Here is an 18,449-nt window from a genome sequence, read left to right on the forward strand (position 1 = left end):
CAGGAAATGAAGAAGCGCGTCCTGCCCCCCGCCTTTATTATGTATGAAATTTCCCAGACTTGCTGACATCGTCTCCATAGCAGCTTCCAGCTGATGTGCAGAGGTGCAGCGGTGCGCTGAGGTGCCCAGGGTACTGCCTGACCCAGGGCAGTCACGGAGGGGTGGGGTGACCGGAAGCCTCGGCCAGTCACCCCCTCCATCACTCCAGGACAGGTGCAGTGGGATTGAAAACAGGGCATCGCTTTCTATGATGTTCCCCGAAACAGCGAGCCATCATGAACGCCCCAAGCAGAGCCGCCATTGCTTCTTGGGGGTAACATCCGGGAACCAGCGCATCACAGCACCACTGGGTGGTCCACGGACCACAGCTGCAGGCTCATTAAAGATAGGGTAAAAATGCAAATCTGAGGCATAGAGCAATTTCCTACTAGATCCAGAAAGACAAACTTCAACGTGAGCTAAATTAAGAACAGAGACTAAGTATCAGAGTTTACCATGAACATCCTGGCCCCAAGGAAAGCCCCACTTCCGGGAAGGACGGACTTCATCCATGGCGCCTTCCGGTCACCGTGAGAAACTGCAATCCCAGTGCAGACAAAGGAAAAGAGACATGGTGGGGGTAGGGGTGCTGTCATAAGAACCAGAGGGGTGTCCTCAAGGCCCAGAGTCCCCACGCAGAAAGAGGGGACATTTGCTTCCACCTTGTAGCCACAGAGAATCTACTACTATAAGGCCTTCTTATTCTTGAGGAATTTCCTTCTTGTTTCTGAGGAATTCCCCCTCATTGTGAAGCTTGTCTTCCAGGACAGAAGCCAGGCCTGCAGGGGCTGAGGTGGCATACAGTGGACACACACACGGCAGGCACACACAGAAAATGCAGGAAGACACACGAGTGTCTGGGCTGCACTCTCCACACAGGGCCTACAGGGGGCCTTGCTGCGTGGGGTTCAGGGGGTTTCTAGCCACAGTAAGCTCCAAGCCTGACTCCCCGGCCCGCCCCCAGTCCCATCCCATACCGTGGGGGCCCTTAGCGTGCCCACAGGCAGACATCCCCGCCCGCCCAGACCCCGCATACAGCCCTGGCCGCTCTGCAGACCAGGCAGGCCCTCAGGAGTGGAGTATGCAGAGGACCACCAGGAAAGAGGCCTGCATCCACCCTGGATTCCGAGGACAGGCTACCTGGGCAGGGAGTTCCAGGGCTCCTGGGTTCTGGACCATCCTCTAAGCTCCAAGACTCCTGGCCATGCTGAGGCCTGTGGCCAGCTGATAAGCAGGGCAGAAGCCTCCAAAGTACGGGGTCTGGGGGACTTCCCTGGTGGTCCAGTGGTTAAGGGGCTTCCCAAGTGGCTCAGCGGTAAAGAATACGCCAGCTAATGCAGAAGATGTGGGAGAGAAAGGTTTAATCCCTAGATGGGAAGATCTCCTGGAGAAGGAAATGGCAACCCACTCCAGTATTCTTGCCCAGAGAATCCCAAGGACAGAGCAGCCTGGTGGGCTACAGTCCTTGGAATCACAAAGAGTCAGACATGCCCAAGCACTCACACCACACCAGTGGTTAAGACTCTGTGCTCCCACTGCGGTGGGGCATGGTTTCAATTCCTGGTCGGGGAACTAAGATCCCACATGCCACACAACCAAAACCAAACAAACAAAAAATATAGGGCCTGGGTGGGATCTGTCCTATCCGAGTTTAAGGGAAGTTTCTGCAGAAACCCAAGGAGACATACTGTGGCCCTAAGGAGCCCCTCCCTCTTCCAGGGACCTGAAGTAGCAGAGCCCCGCCTCTCAATACAGAAGGGAAGTGAAGTGAAAGACAAGGCAATAAAAGAACTTATAAAGTCAGAGAACTACATGATGGTGGAAAATACTTTAGAATTCTATCTTTACACAAGTCTTTGTTTCTTAAACTAGAGCCACAAAACCCCAGAGAGAAACTGCCAACTGCCAGGGAGCTCAGTGTCTATCTTCCTGCAGCAATAATTCTCCATGAGGATTTTCTAGGGGGAGTTTTTATATTAATATAAAATGAATTACATTTATTATTTTATATTAATATAAAATTGTATATTTATATAATACATATTTACATTAATACAAAATTTTATATTAATGTAAAATAATAAATTAAATGTAATTATTTATTTAAATATACTAAAAACTTTTATATTAATATGTATCAATATCTTGTATTAATATAAACATTTATATTAATATAAAATTAATTACAAATTATTTTATATTAGTAATTTTTTATATTAGAGGATACAGGACTATGTCATGAAGCAGAAAGAAAAGTCTCCAAGAGATAAAACATGAGACAAAAAACCGTCCCTTAAGGTGACATCATGGCATGCTCAGCCGAGCATCCACTCCTGACGTTCCAAGAGGAACGTTTTGGAGGTAAGATCTGAGAGGCACTGTCCTGGGCAAGCACCACAGTCACCTCTAGTGGGTCCCCCTGACACCCCACAAGGCTGGAGACTAACTCCAAGGACAGAGAGGACGCCAGGCTCTGCACCAGGAAGGAGAGCTTGGACGGGTCGGCCTGGGGGTGACCACAGTGTGCTCCCGAGTGACCCGGCTGCTCCCGCCCTGCAGAGATGAATGACACATCCTAAACCTCGACGACGTGACCACGTGAGAAAGAGCCTTCCACGACTGTGACCAAACAAAACCATCCCACCAGAGGCGGCAGGAATATACGTCCTCCCCCAAAACCCCAAAGTCCAAACCCCCCGAGGTACTGGCAAGCTTCCTATCAGCAGGCAGATCCAAAAATGTAGCTCACAGAACTGACTCAGTTACCCAAACAAACGGGGAAAGGAAAGTTTTTGGTTTTTATCGTAAGGATATTGCAAACAGGACATGAAGATAAAGTAAAAATAGCCATAGAGGTTTCCAGTTGCTAGGAATTCTAAGCTTTCAGCTCTTACACAGCACCATATTGGTGGTGTCACATGGATTTTCAGGGAAGAGGTGAAATGAGGCAGGGAGGGCAGTGATTCCTGTCACAAGCGGGCTACAGACAGGAACGCCCTTGACCACCAGGCTGGCGTTTGGCAAGGTCTCCACTCTGCCTTCCTCAGGCTCCTGGACGAGAGAAACCAGACTGTGATGGAAGTGAGCCTGGTCTCCATCCCTGGCACCTTTTTAATCTATTGACTGGGGACTTCTGCAGAAACTAATGCCTGTGGCCAGCAGATTGTTATGTAAGTAAATAGTGAAAGGTCTCCAGTCAATAACATCTGGGTAACAAAAGGCGTTTTGCTGTGTCTCTGGTCAATGTGTTAAGCACACTGCCTCGCCCCTTCCAGCATCTTATCCTCCAGCACAGCCCCAACCCAGACTCTTGCCAAAAGCTCTGAGACCGATTGCGGCCAAGACAAGACTTGCATAGTCGCCAGAGAGAGAGAAGATGCCTGGAGCACTGGCTCCTGCTCAGGTGAGAACAGTCCCGCTTCCCAGAGTGGGGTCCACAGATGAGTCTCAGAGGACCAAACAGTCTCTGCAAGAATCTTTCAGTGTTTTCACTCCTGGGGTTTTTTTTCTTACTGAAGTAAAATATGCATATAGTGAAACATACAACAAATCTGAAGTCCACAATCCCATAAACCAGGACAACTGCAGACACCAAAATCACCCCCATCAGGATGCAGACATTTCCATTCCATCTCCTCTGCAGTTCCTGTGAGCCTCTGAGCAGTCACCTCCCGGTAATGCATGTGGCCCCACCAGGCTGATTTCTATCGTCTCCTCTACAACCTCCTGACAGTCAGTGCGTGTGCACCCCGATGGCCAGCTCACACCTACTATTCTTGCTGTTTAGTCAATAGATTGTGTCCAACTCTTCTGCCACCCCACGTAGAGTAGCCTGCCAGGCTCCTCTGTCCATGGCATTCTCCAAGCAAGAATACTGGAGTGGGTTGCCAAGTCCTTCCCCAGGGGATCTCCCCGACCCAGGGATCGAACCCTTGTCTCCTGCATTGGCAGGCAGGTTCTCTACCACGGAGTCACCTGGGAAGCTCCCGCTGCCATCCGTGCCTTGCCCTTTCAGGGCGCTCACCTGCTTTAGTGCTTTCATTACTTGCTACCACCCGATGCAGCTAAAGCATGGTTCTCAGTGGGGCCAGCACGCCCCTCAAGGGAGCATTCTGTAAACTGTGGCGAAGGGGACTCTCTGGGTGGTCATTTAGTGGCAGAGACCATGGATGCCACACGTCTGGAATAGCACCCTCCCACCCAACAGTGAAGACCTGGCCCTCATCCTGCTTAAATTCCAGGCTCCCACAGACCTTCATGCTGACAGAAGCATCATTTACCACTTTGGGAGCCTGGCACCCCTACTCCATCCTCCACTGGGATAAAATACATTTTGCTGGCACAATTTCATAGATACTGAATTTTCCTGGGATGCAATCACTGTGAAAACGGAGGGAAGACAGGCCTTGCATCACCACTCAGACCTTGATCACGGGTCAGTCCTCACCTAGGGGTGCATAGATCTCTGCCACACTGTGTCTGCTCCAGGCTACAAGGGCAGGCGTCCTGTAACCCTGCCATCAGTCTGCATAAAGCACCATTGACTTCATCAGACCAGCTGGGCCCTACCCAAGCATCCACACACCAAAATACATCATTCTAACCCAAATTACTTATTTCTTACATATACTACTATATTATTTGGGAATTATGTTGTAGCTAAGTTTTATTATATCAACTCAGAATTGTAAAGGGGGGGGGGTGTTTAAAATATTTTCATGAAAAGGGAGTATTTGTTTAGACCATGAAATTTTCACACCTTGTTTTATGTCCCTGGACATGTTCCAGTGTCTCCTGATTTATAGTCTATGGGAACTTGAATAGAATTTGTATGCTGCTGTTGTGTGAAAACTGTACAAATCTTAATTATGTTAAATTGGTTCCTAGTGCTTTACAAGCCTACTTTTCCTTCTAATTTTCTATTCATTCTATTAATTTTTGAGAATTTGATATTGAAACTCCAACTAAAAATATTAATTTATCTACTTAAAAATAACTGTAATTTATAGTGCAACTATATGTAATTTTGTTCTGTATTTTCCAAGTCTCCTGTCACTGTGTTATCATACTTTCATAATTTAAAAAAGAAAAAAGGAGGGGATATTGGGTTTTGAGTGAGATGAGAAGCACCGGTCTAAAGTGATAGCATCTGACTCAATTTGACTCTTGGTCAGGAGCCATTGGCTGTATTTTCAGGGGTCCATGAGTTCCCTAGGGGCTCAGATGGTAAAGAATCTGCCTGCAGTGCACAAAACCTGGGTTCGATCTCTGGGTTGGGAAGATCTCTTGGACTAGGGCATGAGAACGCACACCAGTATTCTTGCCTGGAGAATCCCATGGACAGAGGAGCCTGGTGGGCTACAGTCCATGGGGTTGCAAGAGCCAGACACCATTGACTGACACTTCCACCTCATGAGTTCTCTGGTTTGGGAAGCCAGCTGTGCAGAGCCTGGAATGCCAAGCTGCTCCTCCATCAACAGCACCCTGAGTCCCAGTGAAACCCAGCTACCAAACTGCACTGTAGTGGGGGTCATTTGAGAGATGGCCCGAAACTTGCTCTTTGTACCTCTTAAATGGGGGCTGTCAGGAGCGAGTGCCTGCTTCTGTCCACCAGGAATGCTTTTGCATCTCCTGAGTGCTTCTTTCTCATCTTGGAGACATGGGAGGCTGTGGTATGCCAGGTGTCCTCTTTTCCACTGCCTGCAGGAAAACGTGTTGGTGGTGTCGGCCTCAGCTACTCATTAGAACCACGCTGGGGACTCTAGGAACACGAGTGCCCCGGGCACACTCCGAGGTGCATGTTAGTTTGCTCTGCAGTCCCCTCCAGCAGTGCTGAGAGTGCCCTGGGCGGTGCGGAGAGGCCGGCAGGACGGAGCACTGGCTTTCCTTTGTTCCTGCAGCCCCACTGGGGTCACCCAATAAGGTGTGCACTGAAAGAAGTCAAAGTGTCAGTCACTCAGTCGGGCCCAACTCCTTGTGACCCCACAGACTATAGCCCACCAGGCTCCTCTGTCCACGGGATTTCCCAGGTGAGAAGACCGGAGTGGGTTCCCCTTCCCTTCTCCCAGGGGATCTTCCCAACCCAGGGCCTGAACCCAGATCTCCTGCATTGCAGGCCCATTCTTCACGTCTGAGCTACCAGGGAAGCCCCTAAGGTACACACTAGTACCTATAAAGTAAACAACAATGACCTACTTATACCCACAGCAAACTTTATTCAGTATCCTGTGATAAACTATAATGAGTGCAGGGCAGGGGGGAAGATTCAAGAAGGACAGGACATATATATATATACTTACGGCTGATTCATGCTGTTGTATTGCAGAAGACAACACAACACTATAAAGCAATTATCCTCCAGTTAAAAATAAATTTTAAAAAACATAATGGGAAAGAATCTGGAAACTGAATAGTTGAATAACTGAATCACTTTGCTGTATACCTGAATTACTGTGAATCAACTATACTTCAATTTTTAAAAGTACACAGTTTCATCAAGCTTTACCTTTTATACATTTCTAGATTTCATTTTGTCTCCACTTTAAAATAAATTTTTTTGATGTGTACCATCTTTATGGAATTTATTACAACATTGCTTCTGTTTTGTTTTGGTTTTTCGGCCCTATGGCATGTGGGATGTTAGCTCCCCAGATCAGGGATTGAACCCGCACCTCCTGCCTTGGAAGGTGACGTCTTAACCATGGGACCACCAGGGACGTCCTTGTCTCCACTGTTGTTTTGCTTTCTTCCCATTTTTAATTCATGGTGCTGAACTCCAAAGTATGCTAGTGACCCACAACCCAGGGGAAGCCAGCCCCTTCCCACACTCAGTGAGATCACTCTGCAAGTTCCCGCGTGCCACAGCCTCCTGGCTGCAACAGCACTGCCTGGGGCCCCAGCACGTACTGGGGTTCAAGGGGGGCAAAGCTGCTCACACTGCACATCCTGTCAGCCCACCTGACACCCTGGAAGACAGGAAAACACAGGCAACTGCTGGCTGACAGCAGCAGATGAGGAGCAACAGAGGCAGAGTCCGTGACAACTCCTGTCCTTCAAAGGGGTGTGCTCACATTGAGTTTGTCACGTGTTAACAGCATAAAAATAACCCCTGTGCTTCCCTAACCCCAGTGCTATGGGACCTTCACTGCAATTGTCCAGCTTTGGCACTTTGATCAGTGAGATGCTCTCCACAAGCTCTCTGCCTACTTCCAGACGGACACACCTGCCACAGATGCAGCCCAGCAACAGGCTCTCCATCCGTCCCTGTCCAGGAGCATGGCTGAGCCAGAGTGTATCAAGTGATGCCCAGGACAATCACACCTGTCCACAGGGACAAATCCCCAAGAATCCCACTAGGCAGAGAGACCTCCAATGTCCTCTACTTCACCAAGCAGACTCCTGTCCAATCAAGGACAGTGATTAGCATCCATCTTGTTCACTACTCTATCCTTAGTACTTATCATAGAAGAGTACCCGGCACACAGTAGACACTCGATAAACATTTGTTAAGTAAACTGTTGCTTAGTCATTCAGTCATGTCTGACTCTTTGCGAACCCATGGACTGTCGCCTGCCAGGCTCCCTGTCCATGGAACTCTCTAGGCAGAATACTGGAGTGGGTTGTCATTCCCTTCTCCAGGGGATCTTCCCCACCCAGAGATAGAACCCAGGTCTCCTGCATCATGGGGAGACTTTACCATCTGAGCACCAGGGGGTATGACTACAAAATACTAAAGGAAGTACTGAACAGGATATAAAATAGGTAAGAAAGAACCCACCTGCCGATGCAGGAGACACAAGAGACGTGGGTTTGATCCCTGGGTCAGGAAGATCCGCTGGAGAAGTGAATGACAACCCACTCCAGTATTCTTGCTTGGAGAATCCCATGGACAGAGGAGCCCAGCCGGCTACAGTCCATGGGGTCACAGAGAGTCAGACACGACTGAGTGCCTTAGCACACAGCATGTGGAGTCCAGAGGTCTCTGTCTCCTTCTGGGTGCCAGCCCTCCACCAAGTTAATCACCCCATCTAAGCTTCTGTTTCCTCCACTGTGACAGGAGGGTGATAATTGCGTGTCTCTCGGGAGACTGCTGGGAGGATAAGAGCAGTCACTATAAAGGGGCTTATAAACTGTAAAGTGCTGCGCATGCCTGTTGTGAATGAGTGTCATCCTAGTGTCCGCAGCCACACCACTCAGTGTCAACCTTCCTCTGGAGGAGCCACAAGTTACCCTTCCCCACGGTGTTCAGGGCATTCATAACTATCTCCTCCAGGAGACAACCCTTTCGAGCCCAAATCCCTAGGAGGGCCACTCCCAAACCAGTTCAACTTGGCCGGATTAAAACGCCTGCAAGCAACTTACAGACACACCCTAGAATAAACCTCCAGAAAGACTGCCAAGTTCCCCAAAGACAGATTTGAACAGCTTTTACTCCTGGTTCACAGAGGAACAAAAACAACCACCCTCCCCCCAAAAAGACCACCAAAAACAAAACAGAGATTAAACCGCCATCACCTCCTTACAAGACAAAATGACAACCAAGAGTAAGAGAAAGGACGCTTGCTTTCTGCGCGCTGTGCAGGGTATAGGGACGAAGGTGCCAAAGCGACGGTCGCCCCTCCTCCCATCCCCAACCTCGCCCCCTCGTAGGTCGAGGGTAGGTCGCCCCCTCGCTCCTACCTGGCGCCCGGCGGTCGGCGGTCGCTTGCGGGGAGGCCGGGCGGGCGGAGGCGCCCTGGGAGCCGGCGCATCACATCCCCGCGGTCGGGAGCCGGACCCGCGCTCCCCGCCAGCTCCGCCTTGCGCCCGGGGAAGTGCGGGCGCGGCTTCAGCTCCGGCTCCGCCGGGGCGGGGACGGCTCCCACTCCGCCCCACCAGGGAGCCGGGAGACCGCCGGCCCCTTCCGGCGCCGCCCTCCCCTTGGCATCCCCGCGCAGGACCCTGGACGGCGGCCGCGGGGGCGCCCCTCGGGACAGAGAGGGGACGACTCACTGTGACCTCGGCCCCCGTGGATGTCCCCCACCCCCACGGCGGGGCCCCTGGGCACGACTTCCAACGGAGTTCTCGACCCCAGGGACGCTCACACTCCCGTCCCAAGCCTGACTTTCAGCCAGCCTCAGGCGCTTTGATGAACTTCTCTGAAGCTCCGTTTCCTCTTCCGCGAAGAGGGATCGTAACAGCACCTACCTCGTGGAGCAGTTGGCGGGGGTTCAAGGCGCTAATGCTGTCAACCTGGGGCCAGGGGCAGAGCCGATGCTCCACAAATCACCTGCTGCTTTTATTGCTATTGTTACGCACCCGGGAGAGAGAACAGCAGTGCGTGTGGTCCAATCTTGATATCAGACTTCTTGGCCAGACCTCGTGGGCTTTTGAGCTTAAAACTCACTTAAGTTCGTTTTGAACTCAGCGGAATGCAATGAATGGGTCACACCTACACCTCCGTGGGGAGGGTGGGCGGAGGGAGGATGCTGAGGTCCCAGTGCGCCCCTTGGTTCCCGTTCCAATCTGTGCCTCCAGCGAGTGACTGGCCCCCAGCTTGTTTAGAGGACTTCACAGGCCGACCTCCCAGGAGACACGGAGTCAACGATGATTGTTTCCTTCCTAACAGAACACACCACCCCTTCCTATATCCCTTCCAGCCTGGGCAGACGCTGGTGTCCTTCACCCCTCTCTTGATATTCACATCAGAAACGCAGGAACTGAGGTAACCTCAGCTGCCCCAGATAATTCTGAGATGGAAGAAAGCATAAACCATCCAGCAGCCACAGCTCTTCTGCCCTAATGCCTGCCTTGTGACCACAAATGATGATATTTTCTCTTTTTTTTTTTTCTTTTTCTTTTATCAGGTTCCAGAGTTCATATGCTTCCTCTTTCTGGGAGGAACAAGCTTCAGTCTAGGGCTGGTGATCAAGCATTATGAGAACTCATCTCTTGTCCCATCTTGTAGTGAATTCCTATTTAGATGATGGTTCTCAAAACCCAACTTGCATGTTAGAATCACCGAGAGGATCTGGACCGCTGATGCTCAGATCGGTGTCATCAGAGTCTCTGCGGCTGAGACCCAAATATCAGAGTTTTGAAAGCTCCCGTGCTTGTGTGCTAAGTCACTTCAGTCATGTCCGACTCATTACAACCCCATGGACTGTAGCCCGCCAGGCTCCTCTGTCCATGGAATTTTCCAGGCAAGAATACTGGAGTGGGTTGCCATGCCCTCCTCCAAGGAATCTTCCTGACTCAGTGATCAAACCCTTGTCTCTTAGGTCTCCTGCATTGGCAGGCGATTTCTTTACCACTAGTGCCACTGCAGTCCCTTGGATTACAAGGAGATAAAACCAGTCAATCCTAAAGGAAATCAACCCTGATTTCCTGACTGATGCTGAAGCTCCCAACACTTTGGCCACCTGATGCAAAGAGCCAACTCCTTGGAAAAGACCCTAATGCTGGGAAAGATTGAAGGCAGGAGGAGATGGGGACAACAGAGGATGAGATGGTTGGATGGCATCACCAACCCAATGGACTTGAATTTGAGCAAACTCAAAGTCTGGCATGCTGCAGTCCATGGGGTTGCAAAGAGTCAGAACTACCTAGAGACTGAACAACAACATGTGTCACCGTAGACCCAGGCGATTGCAACGTGTGTGCAGGATTGCAAACAAGTGTGTGTCCAGACTTCTACACTGCTGCCGATTCTCTGCATCTTCCACTTGAAACTGCTTCATTGCATGTGTCAGTTAATGAAACTGACATGGGGGGAACCAGCTCAACACTGCAGAACTAGCCCAGAAGCGATACAACTGTCTTACTGTTTATGCAATGGAAGTTTTTAAAGTCATTTACAAGTAGAAAGTAAAACTGATTTGTGCGATCATGTAGAAATAATAATTATATTTTCATTTTTCTTTATGTTCTGATGCCTCCCACAAACCTCTACCCCAGCTATTCTGCTAGATGCCTGGGCCCCTACACCCATGCGGGACCCTCAAAAAGCCCCCCATTGTCGGGATGAGACCTGAAGGCCTGCCCTTCTCACCTGTGACCACTGTTCTGTTGGGATCCTGAATTCATCATCTCCCACACTCAGCTATGCTGAATGCCTTCCCTGGCTCCTCCTCCCTCTGTCTCCTAGGTAACAGGTGTGTCCACCTGCCCTGCTCCACCCTGGGTTGGAGGCTTCAGAAAGTGGAGACTGTCACCTAAGTCACTGTCCGCTCTGGTCTCAGCATCACACAAATGCTGTAGATGCAGCGTATACTTTAGGTCAGAGACCTTTCATGAAAATAATGACACATGTAGTGTGACAAAAGTGTGTGGGAAACAGAAAGAACAGAACACTTCTGGAGTGTGTGTCCCTCACTACCCTCCCATCCCTGAAACGCTCACCTGGGAGACTTGACTGTCTGCTACTCCCTGGACCACCTTCCCTTAGAGAGACTGTGTGTTAGTCGCTCAGTCGTGTCCAACTCTTTGTGACCCCATGGGCTGTAGCCCAGCAGGCTTCTCTGTCGATGCAATTCTCCAGGCAAGAATACTGGAGTGGATTGCCATTCCCTTCTCCAGAGGTACTTCTTAACCCAGGGATCAAACCCTGGTCTCCTGCATCACAGGCAGATTCTTTACCGTTTGAGCTACAGGAAAGGCTAAGAGAGACTGTATTCCCTGAGAATTTTCAGCCTCTCTCCTACCCATCAAGCTCCTCAGATCACGTGACCCTCTTCAGGAGGAACGTCTTACAATGCAGGAAAGAAACAGTACCTGGTCAACTGGTACAGCATGCTCTCGTGGTCTGAACACAGGACACTGCCCATGGCCAATGAAGCATGACACTTTGAAGGATTGTCCATTGTGAACATTGGACAGACTTGACAGCTCTAAAGAGGGAGAGTTTATGTGCTTGTTTTCCTGACTCCCCAAAGCTAAAGTGTTGGTGAACTCTGAACCTCTCATTATATCATAAACCATCGAGTTCAGAAGGATGTACATTCATGTAAAGGGCGCAAGGTATTTTTCCCACCCAGAGGAGCAGGGTTAAACAGGAGGCGATAGGGAAAGCAGAGGAGATGCCTGGTGTTTACTGACCTGGATGGTCACTAAGAGGTGACCCAGCACCCATTCTCCTCTGCCACCAAACAAGAGAGAGACCCTGGCCTCCTCCCGAGAGAGGAGGCTTGAGGGGGCCCTGGAAGAGACCAGAATCCCTGGGCTCCCTGAGGTGTAGCCCTGGATACCACCCATGTCGTAGCAAAGTCTGGGGTCCAGCATGGCCAAGGGGCAGCTGGACAACAGAAATGCCGGGCCTGGGCCAGGCTGCCTCGCTAGGTCCAGTGTTCAGAGTCCCAGACCCTCCAAGGGGACATCAGGGGGGCTGAGATGAGCTGGCACAGGTGGGGACCATCAGGGCAAGCTCAGTCTCCACTTGGGGGATGTAAATCCAGAGAATGACTTTCAGGCAGAACCCTTATCCGGACCCCAGGACAAGCTGAAAGCTTTCTCTACCTCCACCTCCATCACGTCCGAAGAATCCCAGTTACCGTCCAGAGGAAAACGAGCTGCTTGAAGAGGGAAGAGTTCTGAACAGATTCTCTTAGGTTACACAGACTGAGCCGTAACCCAGCGCAGACTAAACAACTCTGCATCGCCAAGGTTTTTGTTTTTTTTTTCCTGGCATCAGATGGAAATGAGGCTTCACGCGCTAAGCTGACTTCAGTCGTGGAAAAGTTTTTCAAAAATTACATGTTCACACAAGGGGCCTCTGTGACTCTGGCTACGCCTGTTTTCTTTTTGTTGTTATTTATGGAACTGCCGGTAAGTGTTCACAGAACCACAGTGTTCCCTGAGAGAGGTTTAGAAACCACTGTCCTAGATGGACTTCCTTCTATGGTCTAGTTTTTTTTGCTCTGTTCACACATTTTCCATCCACTGGCCTCCAAAGAATGACTTTTTAAATCTATGTCTCTTTCTACGTCCTGTCACTGCAGCTTCGTAGCTTTAACGGGCTGGAGGCTCCCTTTCTCTCCATAAGTAGTTACGTGTAAAGTTTACACGTAAGTGTAAAAGTTTCTTCTTCAGAAGGACACAGCTCTTCTGATGAAGGCAGTGGGATGAGCAAGCATTCAGGCCCACAGTATCAGCAGGGACCCTGCAGAGAAGCACGAGGAACGTCCTTCTAACCACTACCACCCCAGCAGTGAAGGCATGCCCCCTCACACAGCGGCCTCACAGCACCGATGAGCTACCACCCGCTGTTCTGAGGCGTCCTGAGGGCCTGAGCAGTGATGGCATTTCCTCCAGTTCCGACTCTTCAGGGAAGAAGCTGCATATCAACGATGCGTCTCGGCACCGTCACTCCGCAATGAGCACAAGTTCCACAAGTTCAGGTGGGCTACGGACATCTCAGCGCCCTCGTGAACCTGGGCAAGAAGCTAGCGGAGACCAATGCCTCTGATGTCAATCACGAGCACAGTACAAACAGCCAGCATACGGACATTCGTCATGCTGGACTCACTGCCAAGTGCCCAGGGAATGAACGTGTACTCATTTCTTTAGGTCATTTCTTCCTTTACTTTTTTAACTTAAAGATTGTTAGAATGGAAAACTTCCTCCTGACCTGGAAATTTCTGTGATCATCCTTCTACTCCAGTTCCTCTGGTTTTTAAGGCTTTTACCAATTAGACAGCTATATGTGAACTAGAAGAGGAGAGCTGGGGAGAAAGTATAAAATATCAGAAAAGTTCCATGGATAATAAACTACTTCTTAACCTCCTCTGTGTGCTTCCCAGGTGGCACAGTGGTAAAAGAATCCACTGCCAACGCAGGAGATGCAAGAGATACAGGTTCAATCCCTGGGTTTGGAAGATCCCCTGGAGGAGGAAATGGACATATACTCCAGTATTCTTGCCTGGAAAATCCCACGGACAGAGGAGCCTGGTGGGCTATAGTCCATGGGGTTGCAAAGAGTCAGACATGACTGAGCAGGCACACACATGCACATAACCTCCTTTGTGAAGAAGACAAGACACATGTGGCAGGCAGCGCTGCCACTTGTAGTTCTAACTGTAGCTTTCGTCTTGTTCAATGAAGGTAAATGGCCCCAGAGGCTCCTAGTATCTGGTTTTTGCCATGGTAGCACAGAAAGCATACAGCAAGTTCCAGAGGCTGACTGCCTTAGTAACTTCCAAGAATTGTTAGTAACCCAGCAGAACTGGACTGGTGGGCCTTCTCTTTTATACCAGGCTGTCTTTGACTTGGTGACTGCTTCAACACATAATACAAAAGCACATATGACCACGTCATCTATCACCATCCAAAAGGCGGCTGTTACCAACTTCCCCACGTCATTAACACAAAGGGTTGAGTGAACCTTTTGTGCTCAGTCATACACAAAATATGTAACAAGAGTACAGCTTTCCTTAAACACGGTTCTCAATCTAATATTCTTTCCTTGTAACTCTACGTGGCCCCCAGCATCATTGGTTTTTTACAAGATTCTGGAATTGGTCACTTTCCCTTTTCCCTGAGCACCCCAAGCACCTTCCAAAATCCAGATGTTTCAATCTCTCAACCCTTTGATCCTTTTGGAATATAACTGCCAATTTAATTTCTTTAAGTGGTTCCCTTCCTTTCAACATGATCACTGTAGTACATTAAAGGGATTTCCCAGGGGCTCAGTGGTAAAGAATCCACCTATCAACAGAGGAGATGTGTGTTCGATCCTTGGCATGGGAAGATCCCCTGAAGGAGGGCATGGCAACCTACTCCAATATTCTTGCCTGGAGAATCCCATGGACAGAGGAGCCTAGCGTGCTACAGTCCATGGGGTCCCAAAGAGTCGGACATGACTGAGCGACTAAACAAATATATTAAAGGTGGATGAAAATTCTCTACTCCTCCTTTAATTTAGAGGCAAAGTCTGATTTCCCTTCCCTTGAATCTGGCATCCCCTTAAATCAGTGACTTACTCAACCAATTCCAACCAATAAAATGAGGTAGAATGGAATTTCTGGGACTTCTGAGGCAAAATCATTAGAAACCTTTCAGCTTCTTCCTGAGTCTCTTGGAGGACTCTCTTGGTGCCCACTCTCCGGAGACTGCCACACTATTAGAAACCCTAAACCCCGTAAAGACCACATGCATGTACCCCAGTCCACAGCCCCAGCTGACAGCCAGGACCTACCCCAGCCATGGGAAAGCCATCTTGGGTGTTAAGCCAGTCAACTCTAGTCAGCTGCTATCTGACTGCATACCCAGGAGGGGCGCCAAAGGAAAACCTCCCAGCTGAGTCCCCTCAACCCACAGAAGCATGAGTGGTGATAATACACTGTTGTTTTAAGTCACTGAGTTTGTGGCACAATAACAGACAAGCAAAGCAATGGCCACACTCAGGAATGTGCCATGATTCTCCATGGCCCGTCCTGAACCATGGCGAATCAGTCCAGCCTGCGACATCTCCCAGAATTAAAATGACACTGGTCTCTTTTCTCCACCGTCACCTCTGAACACTGCCTAGTCACAGAGTTCCTTAATATCTATCTCACCAGCAAATAAAGGGAAAATGAGAGGTATGAGGTGGTCAAATAGGTTTAGCTTTAAATACACTGTTTAGAGTAAGAGAAGTAGCTTATAATCATGTACTTTTCAGCAAATGCTAACTGCAAGAGTGATTTAGTTTCTAGTGTTGTTATTCCATGATTTTCCAAGAAATAGTACAACCCATGAGAAGTAAGCCTCTGTCAGCGAAGATACTTAGAAGAGTAAGACGAGGCCATGACTTGACAACAGAAGCAGAAGGAAAATCTGGGCAGACTCAAGAATGCCTAGTTGTTTAATCATTTCCTTAATTTCCAAAGGTTATATGAATACTCACCTATTCCTTTCTCTTGTCTTTTCTCAAAACAAACAGTTTGGCAAAAACTTGGCAGCTGGTGAACTACTGTCCAACAGTCATCCCTATTCACTTTGCCCCCAGGGAGGATGGAGCTGGGTCCAAGGGTTGGGAGATGAGGCCATAGGACCACAGATGCCTTCTTTGCCTCTTGCATTCTTACTAGTAAGTCTCTAAATTAAGAGCTTTGATGGACGATGCTGAGCCATCCCAACTCTAGGGTGATTAGACCTACTTATGAGCTCAGCCTGTGGTCAAGAATATAGCTGGTATTGACCTCAGATAAGGCCAATGCCACGGGGCCCTGAGTCATCCCAAGAGTGACCATAGTAGAAGCCTATGATCTTAATTCCTCAATAACTGTAAAAGATTCAGGATCCAGACTTGGGACCAGTATTGGGCAGGAGACACAGAAGATTCCCTGAGTGTGACTTCTGTATGAGCACTGAAGATGCCTTCTTGTATTCCCCTAGATCTGTGCTACCCAATACATGTAGCCTCTAGAATCATGAAGCTATTTTAAACGTTAGTAATTGACATGAGTTTGAGAAAACTCTGGGAGATAGTGGAGGAGAAAGGAGCCTGGCATGCTGCAGTCCATGGGGTCACAAAGAGTCGGACATGACTGAACAACTGAATGACAACATAATTATTTTACATCTGTAAATATAATGCTTTGTCCATAACTATTTCATATCTATACTTTTTATTTCTCATATTTATTTTTATAAAATAAAAATATTTTTATATTTTATTACCAGAAATATTATATTTCTGGTAAATATAATACCTTCAGGGGTTAGAACCATGTATTTTGGGGGGAGGATGGGGACTCTCTCTGCTCTCTGTCTCAAAACACTCATATCAACCATATCACTACCCTGGATGTCAGAATTAGTCAATGTATCAGCTAAGGAAGGGCTTCCCTGGTGGCTGAGATGGTAAAGAATCTGCCTGCAATCCAGGCCCATTGACTCATTCTTGGCTGGCAGCAGAATTCTGCTACAGTTTCTGGACATTCACAGATATGACAGTCAGCCATGAACATACCTCAAATTCCTTACCCATCTCAGAACACTTTCTCTCAATTTTGGATGGAAATGCTTTGAGAATATTTATAAAACATAAACCAGAAATAATAAATATTAGCCAGGATCAAGACTTTTAAGGAAACAAGTAGATTGTGAATGATGTCAAGTGAAAAACTGCCTGGCGATTGCCAGGTTCTAGAGACAGAGAGACCAGTCTTAAGGCAAAAGAAAACCTCCATAGGTTGTGAAGGTAGGCAGGAAAGTGAAGGGGGAGAGACGGGGCGAGGCCTATGAACCCACTGTCTCCAGTCTTGCCGAGCCCAAGAATAATGAAGAAAGACTTATTAGCCATCACAATCGCTTGAACACAAACATCAAGAGGAAGATGTTTAGAGGAAATTGTACAAATGTTGACAAAAGATTGTTAAAGAGTAAAAGATATTCTACATTAGTGGTTCTCAAGGGGCTTCCCTGGTGGCTCAGATGGTAAATAATCCACCTGCAATGCGAGAGACCTGGGTTCGATCCCTGGGTTGGGAAGATCCCCTGGAGGAGGAAATGGGAACCCACACCTACTCCAGTATTTCTGCCTGCAGAATCCCCATGGACAGATGAGCCTGGTGGGCTACAGTGAAGCACAGTGATTCTCAAAGGTCCCTGAGACCCACCCAGGAGGTCTAGAAAGTCAAAACTACTTTGATACTAATTCAAAGATAGCCTGTTCTTTTTCTACGCATGTCTTCCCACAAGAAGCTTTTATTATTGTTGTTCAGTCACCCAGTCGTGTCCAACTCTTTAAGACCACATGGACTGCAGTACTATAGCCTTCCCTGTGCTTCACTATCTCCTGGAGTTTGCTCAAATTCATGTCCATTGAGTCGGTGATGCTATCTAACCTTCTCATCCTCTGCCGCGCCCCCTCCCCTTCTCTTCCTGCCCTCAATCTTTCCCAGCATCAGGGTTTTTTTTTTCCAGTGAGTCAGCTCATCACATGCAGTGGCCAAAGTATTGGAGCTTCAGCTTCAGAATAGTCCTTCCAATGAATACTCAGGGTTGAATATCACAGGAAACTACATGACCTATACTATCTCAAAGACTAGGTCAAGATACAAGAATTTGTCTTCTGCTGAGCCAAATATTAGTGAGATTTCCAGAGCAATGGAAACAGCGTAAAACACTGCCAGAAAAAAATTCTATTTTTAAACTTTGTTTTAAAAATCTAATAATTTTTATAAAGGAGATGTGACTTATGGTAACAGGTAATGAAGTTATTATTTTCAATGATTAATAAAAATTCATTTTAATATTTAGTTTCATTTCTAGATCAATATCAATAGTTAATCCATGTAAACAGATCTGTTTAAAGTTTGCAATAATTTTTAAGAGTGAAAAGAGGTCTTTAAATCACAAGTTTGAGAACTTCTGTTCTGCCAAAACAGAAGGGCAGGGCTTCTCTGGTGGCTCAGTGGTAAAGAACCCACCTGCCAATGCAGAAGACATGG

General features: G+C 48.3%; 1 protein-coding gene across 7 annotated transcripts in view; it reads right to left on the reverse strand.

The window, feature by feature from the left end:
• IL1R1 (interleukin 1 receptor type 1) overlaps positions 1-18,449 on the reverse strand; it is an 83,499-nt gene that overhangs the window by 39,231 nt on the left and 25,819 nt on the right. The window contains exon 1 of one of the 7 annotated variants that reach the window (XM_061155870.1): positions 9,226-9,240. The exons of 4 other annotated variants lie outside the window; for them this stretch is intronic. The gene's annotated coding sequence lies outside the window, so the exon portion shown is untranslated. Of the gene's footprint in view, positions 1-5,605; positions 5,627-8,718; positions 8,839-9,225; positions 9,241-18,449 lie in introns of those variants that run through there. 2 more of the 7 variants (XM_061155866.1, XM_061155869.1) reach the window with 2 other exon arrangements.

Source organism: Dama dama, chromosome 11 (assembly GCF_033118175.1).
Source record: "Dama dama isolate Ldn47 chromosome 11, ASM3311817v1, whole genome shotgun sequence".
NCBI classification, from domain to species: Eukaryota; Metazoa; Chordata; class Mammalia; order Artiodactyla; family Cervidae; genus Dama; species Dama dama.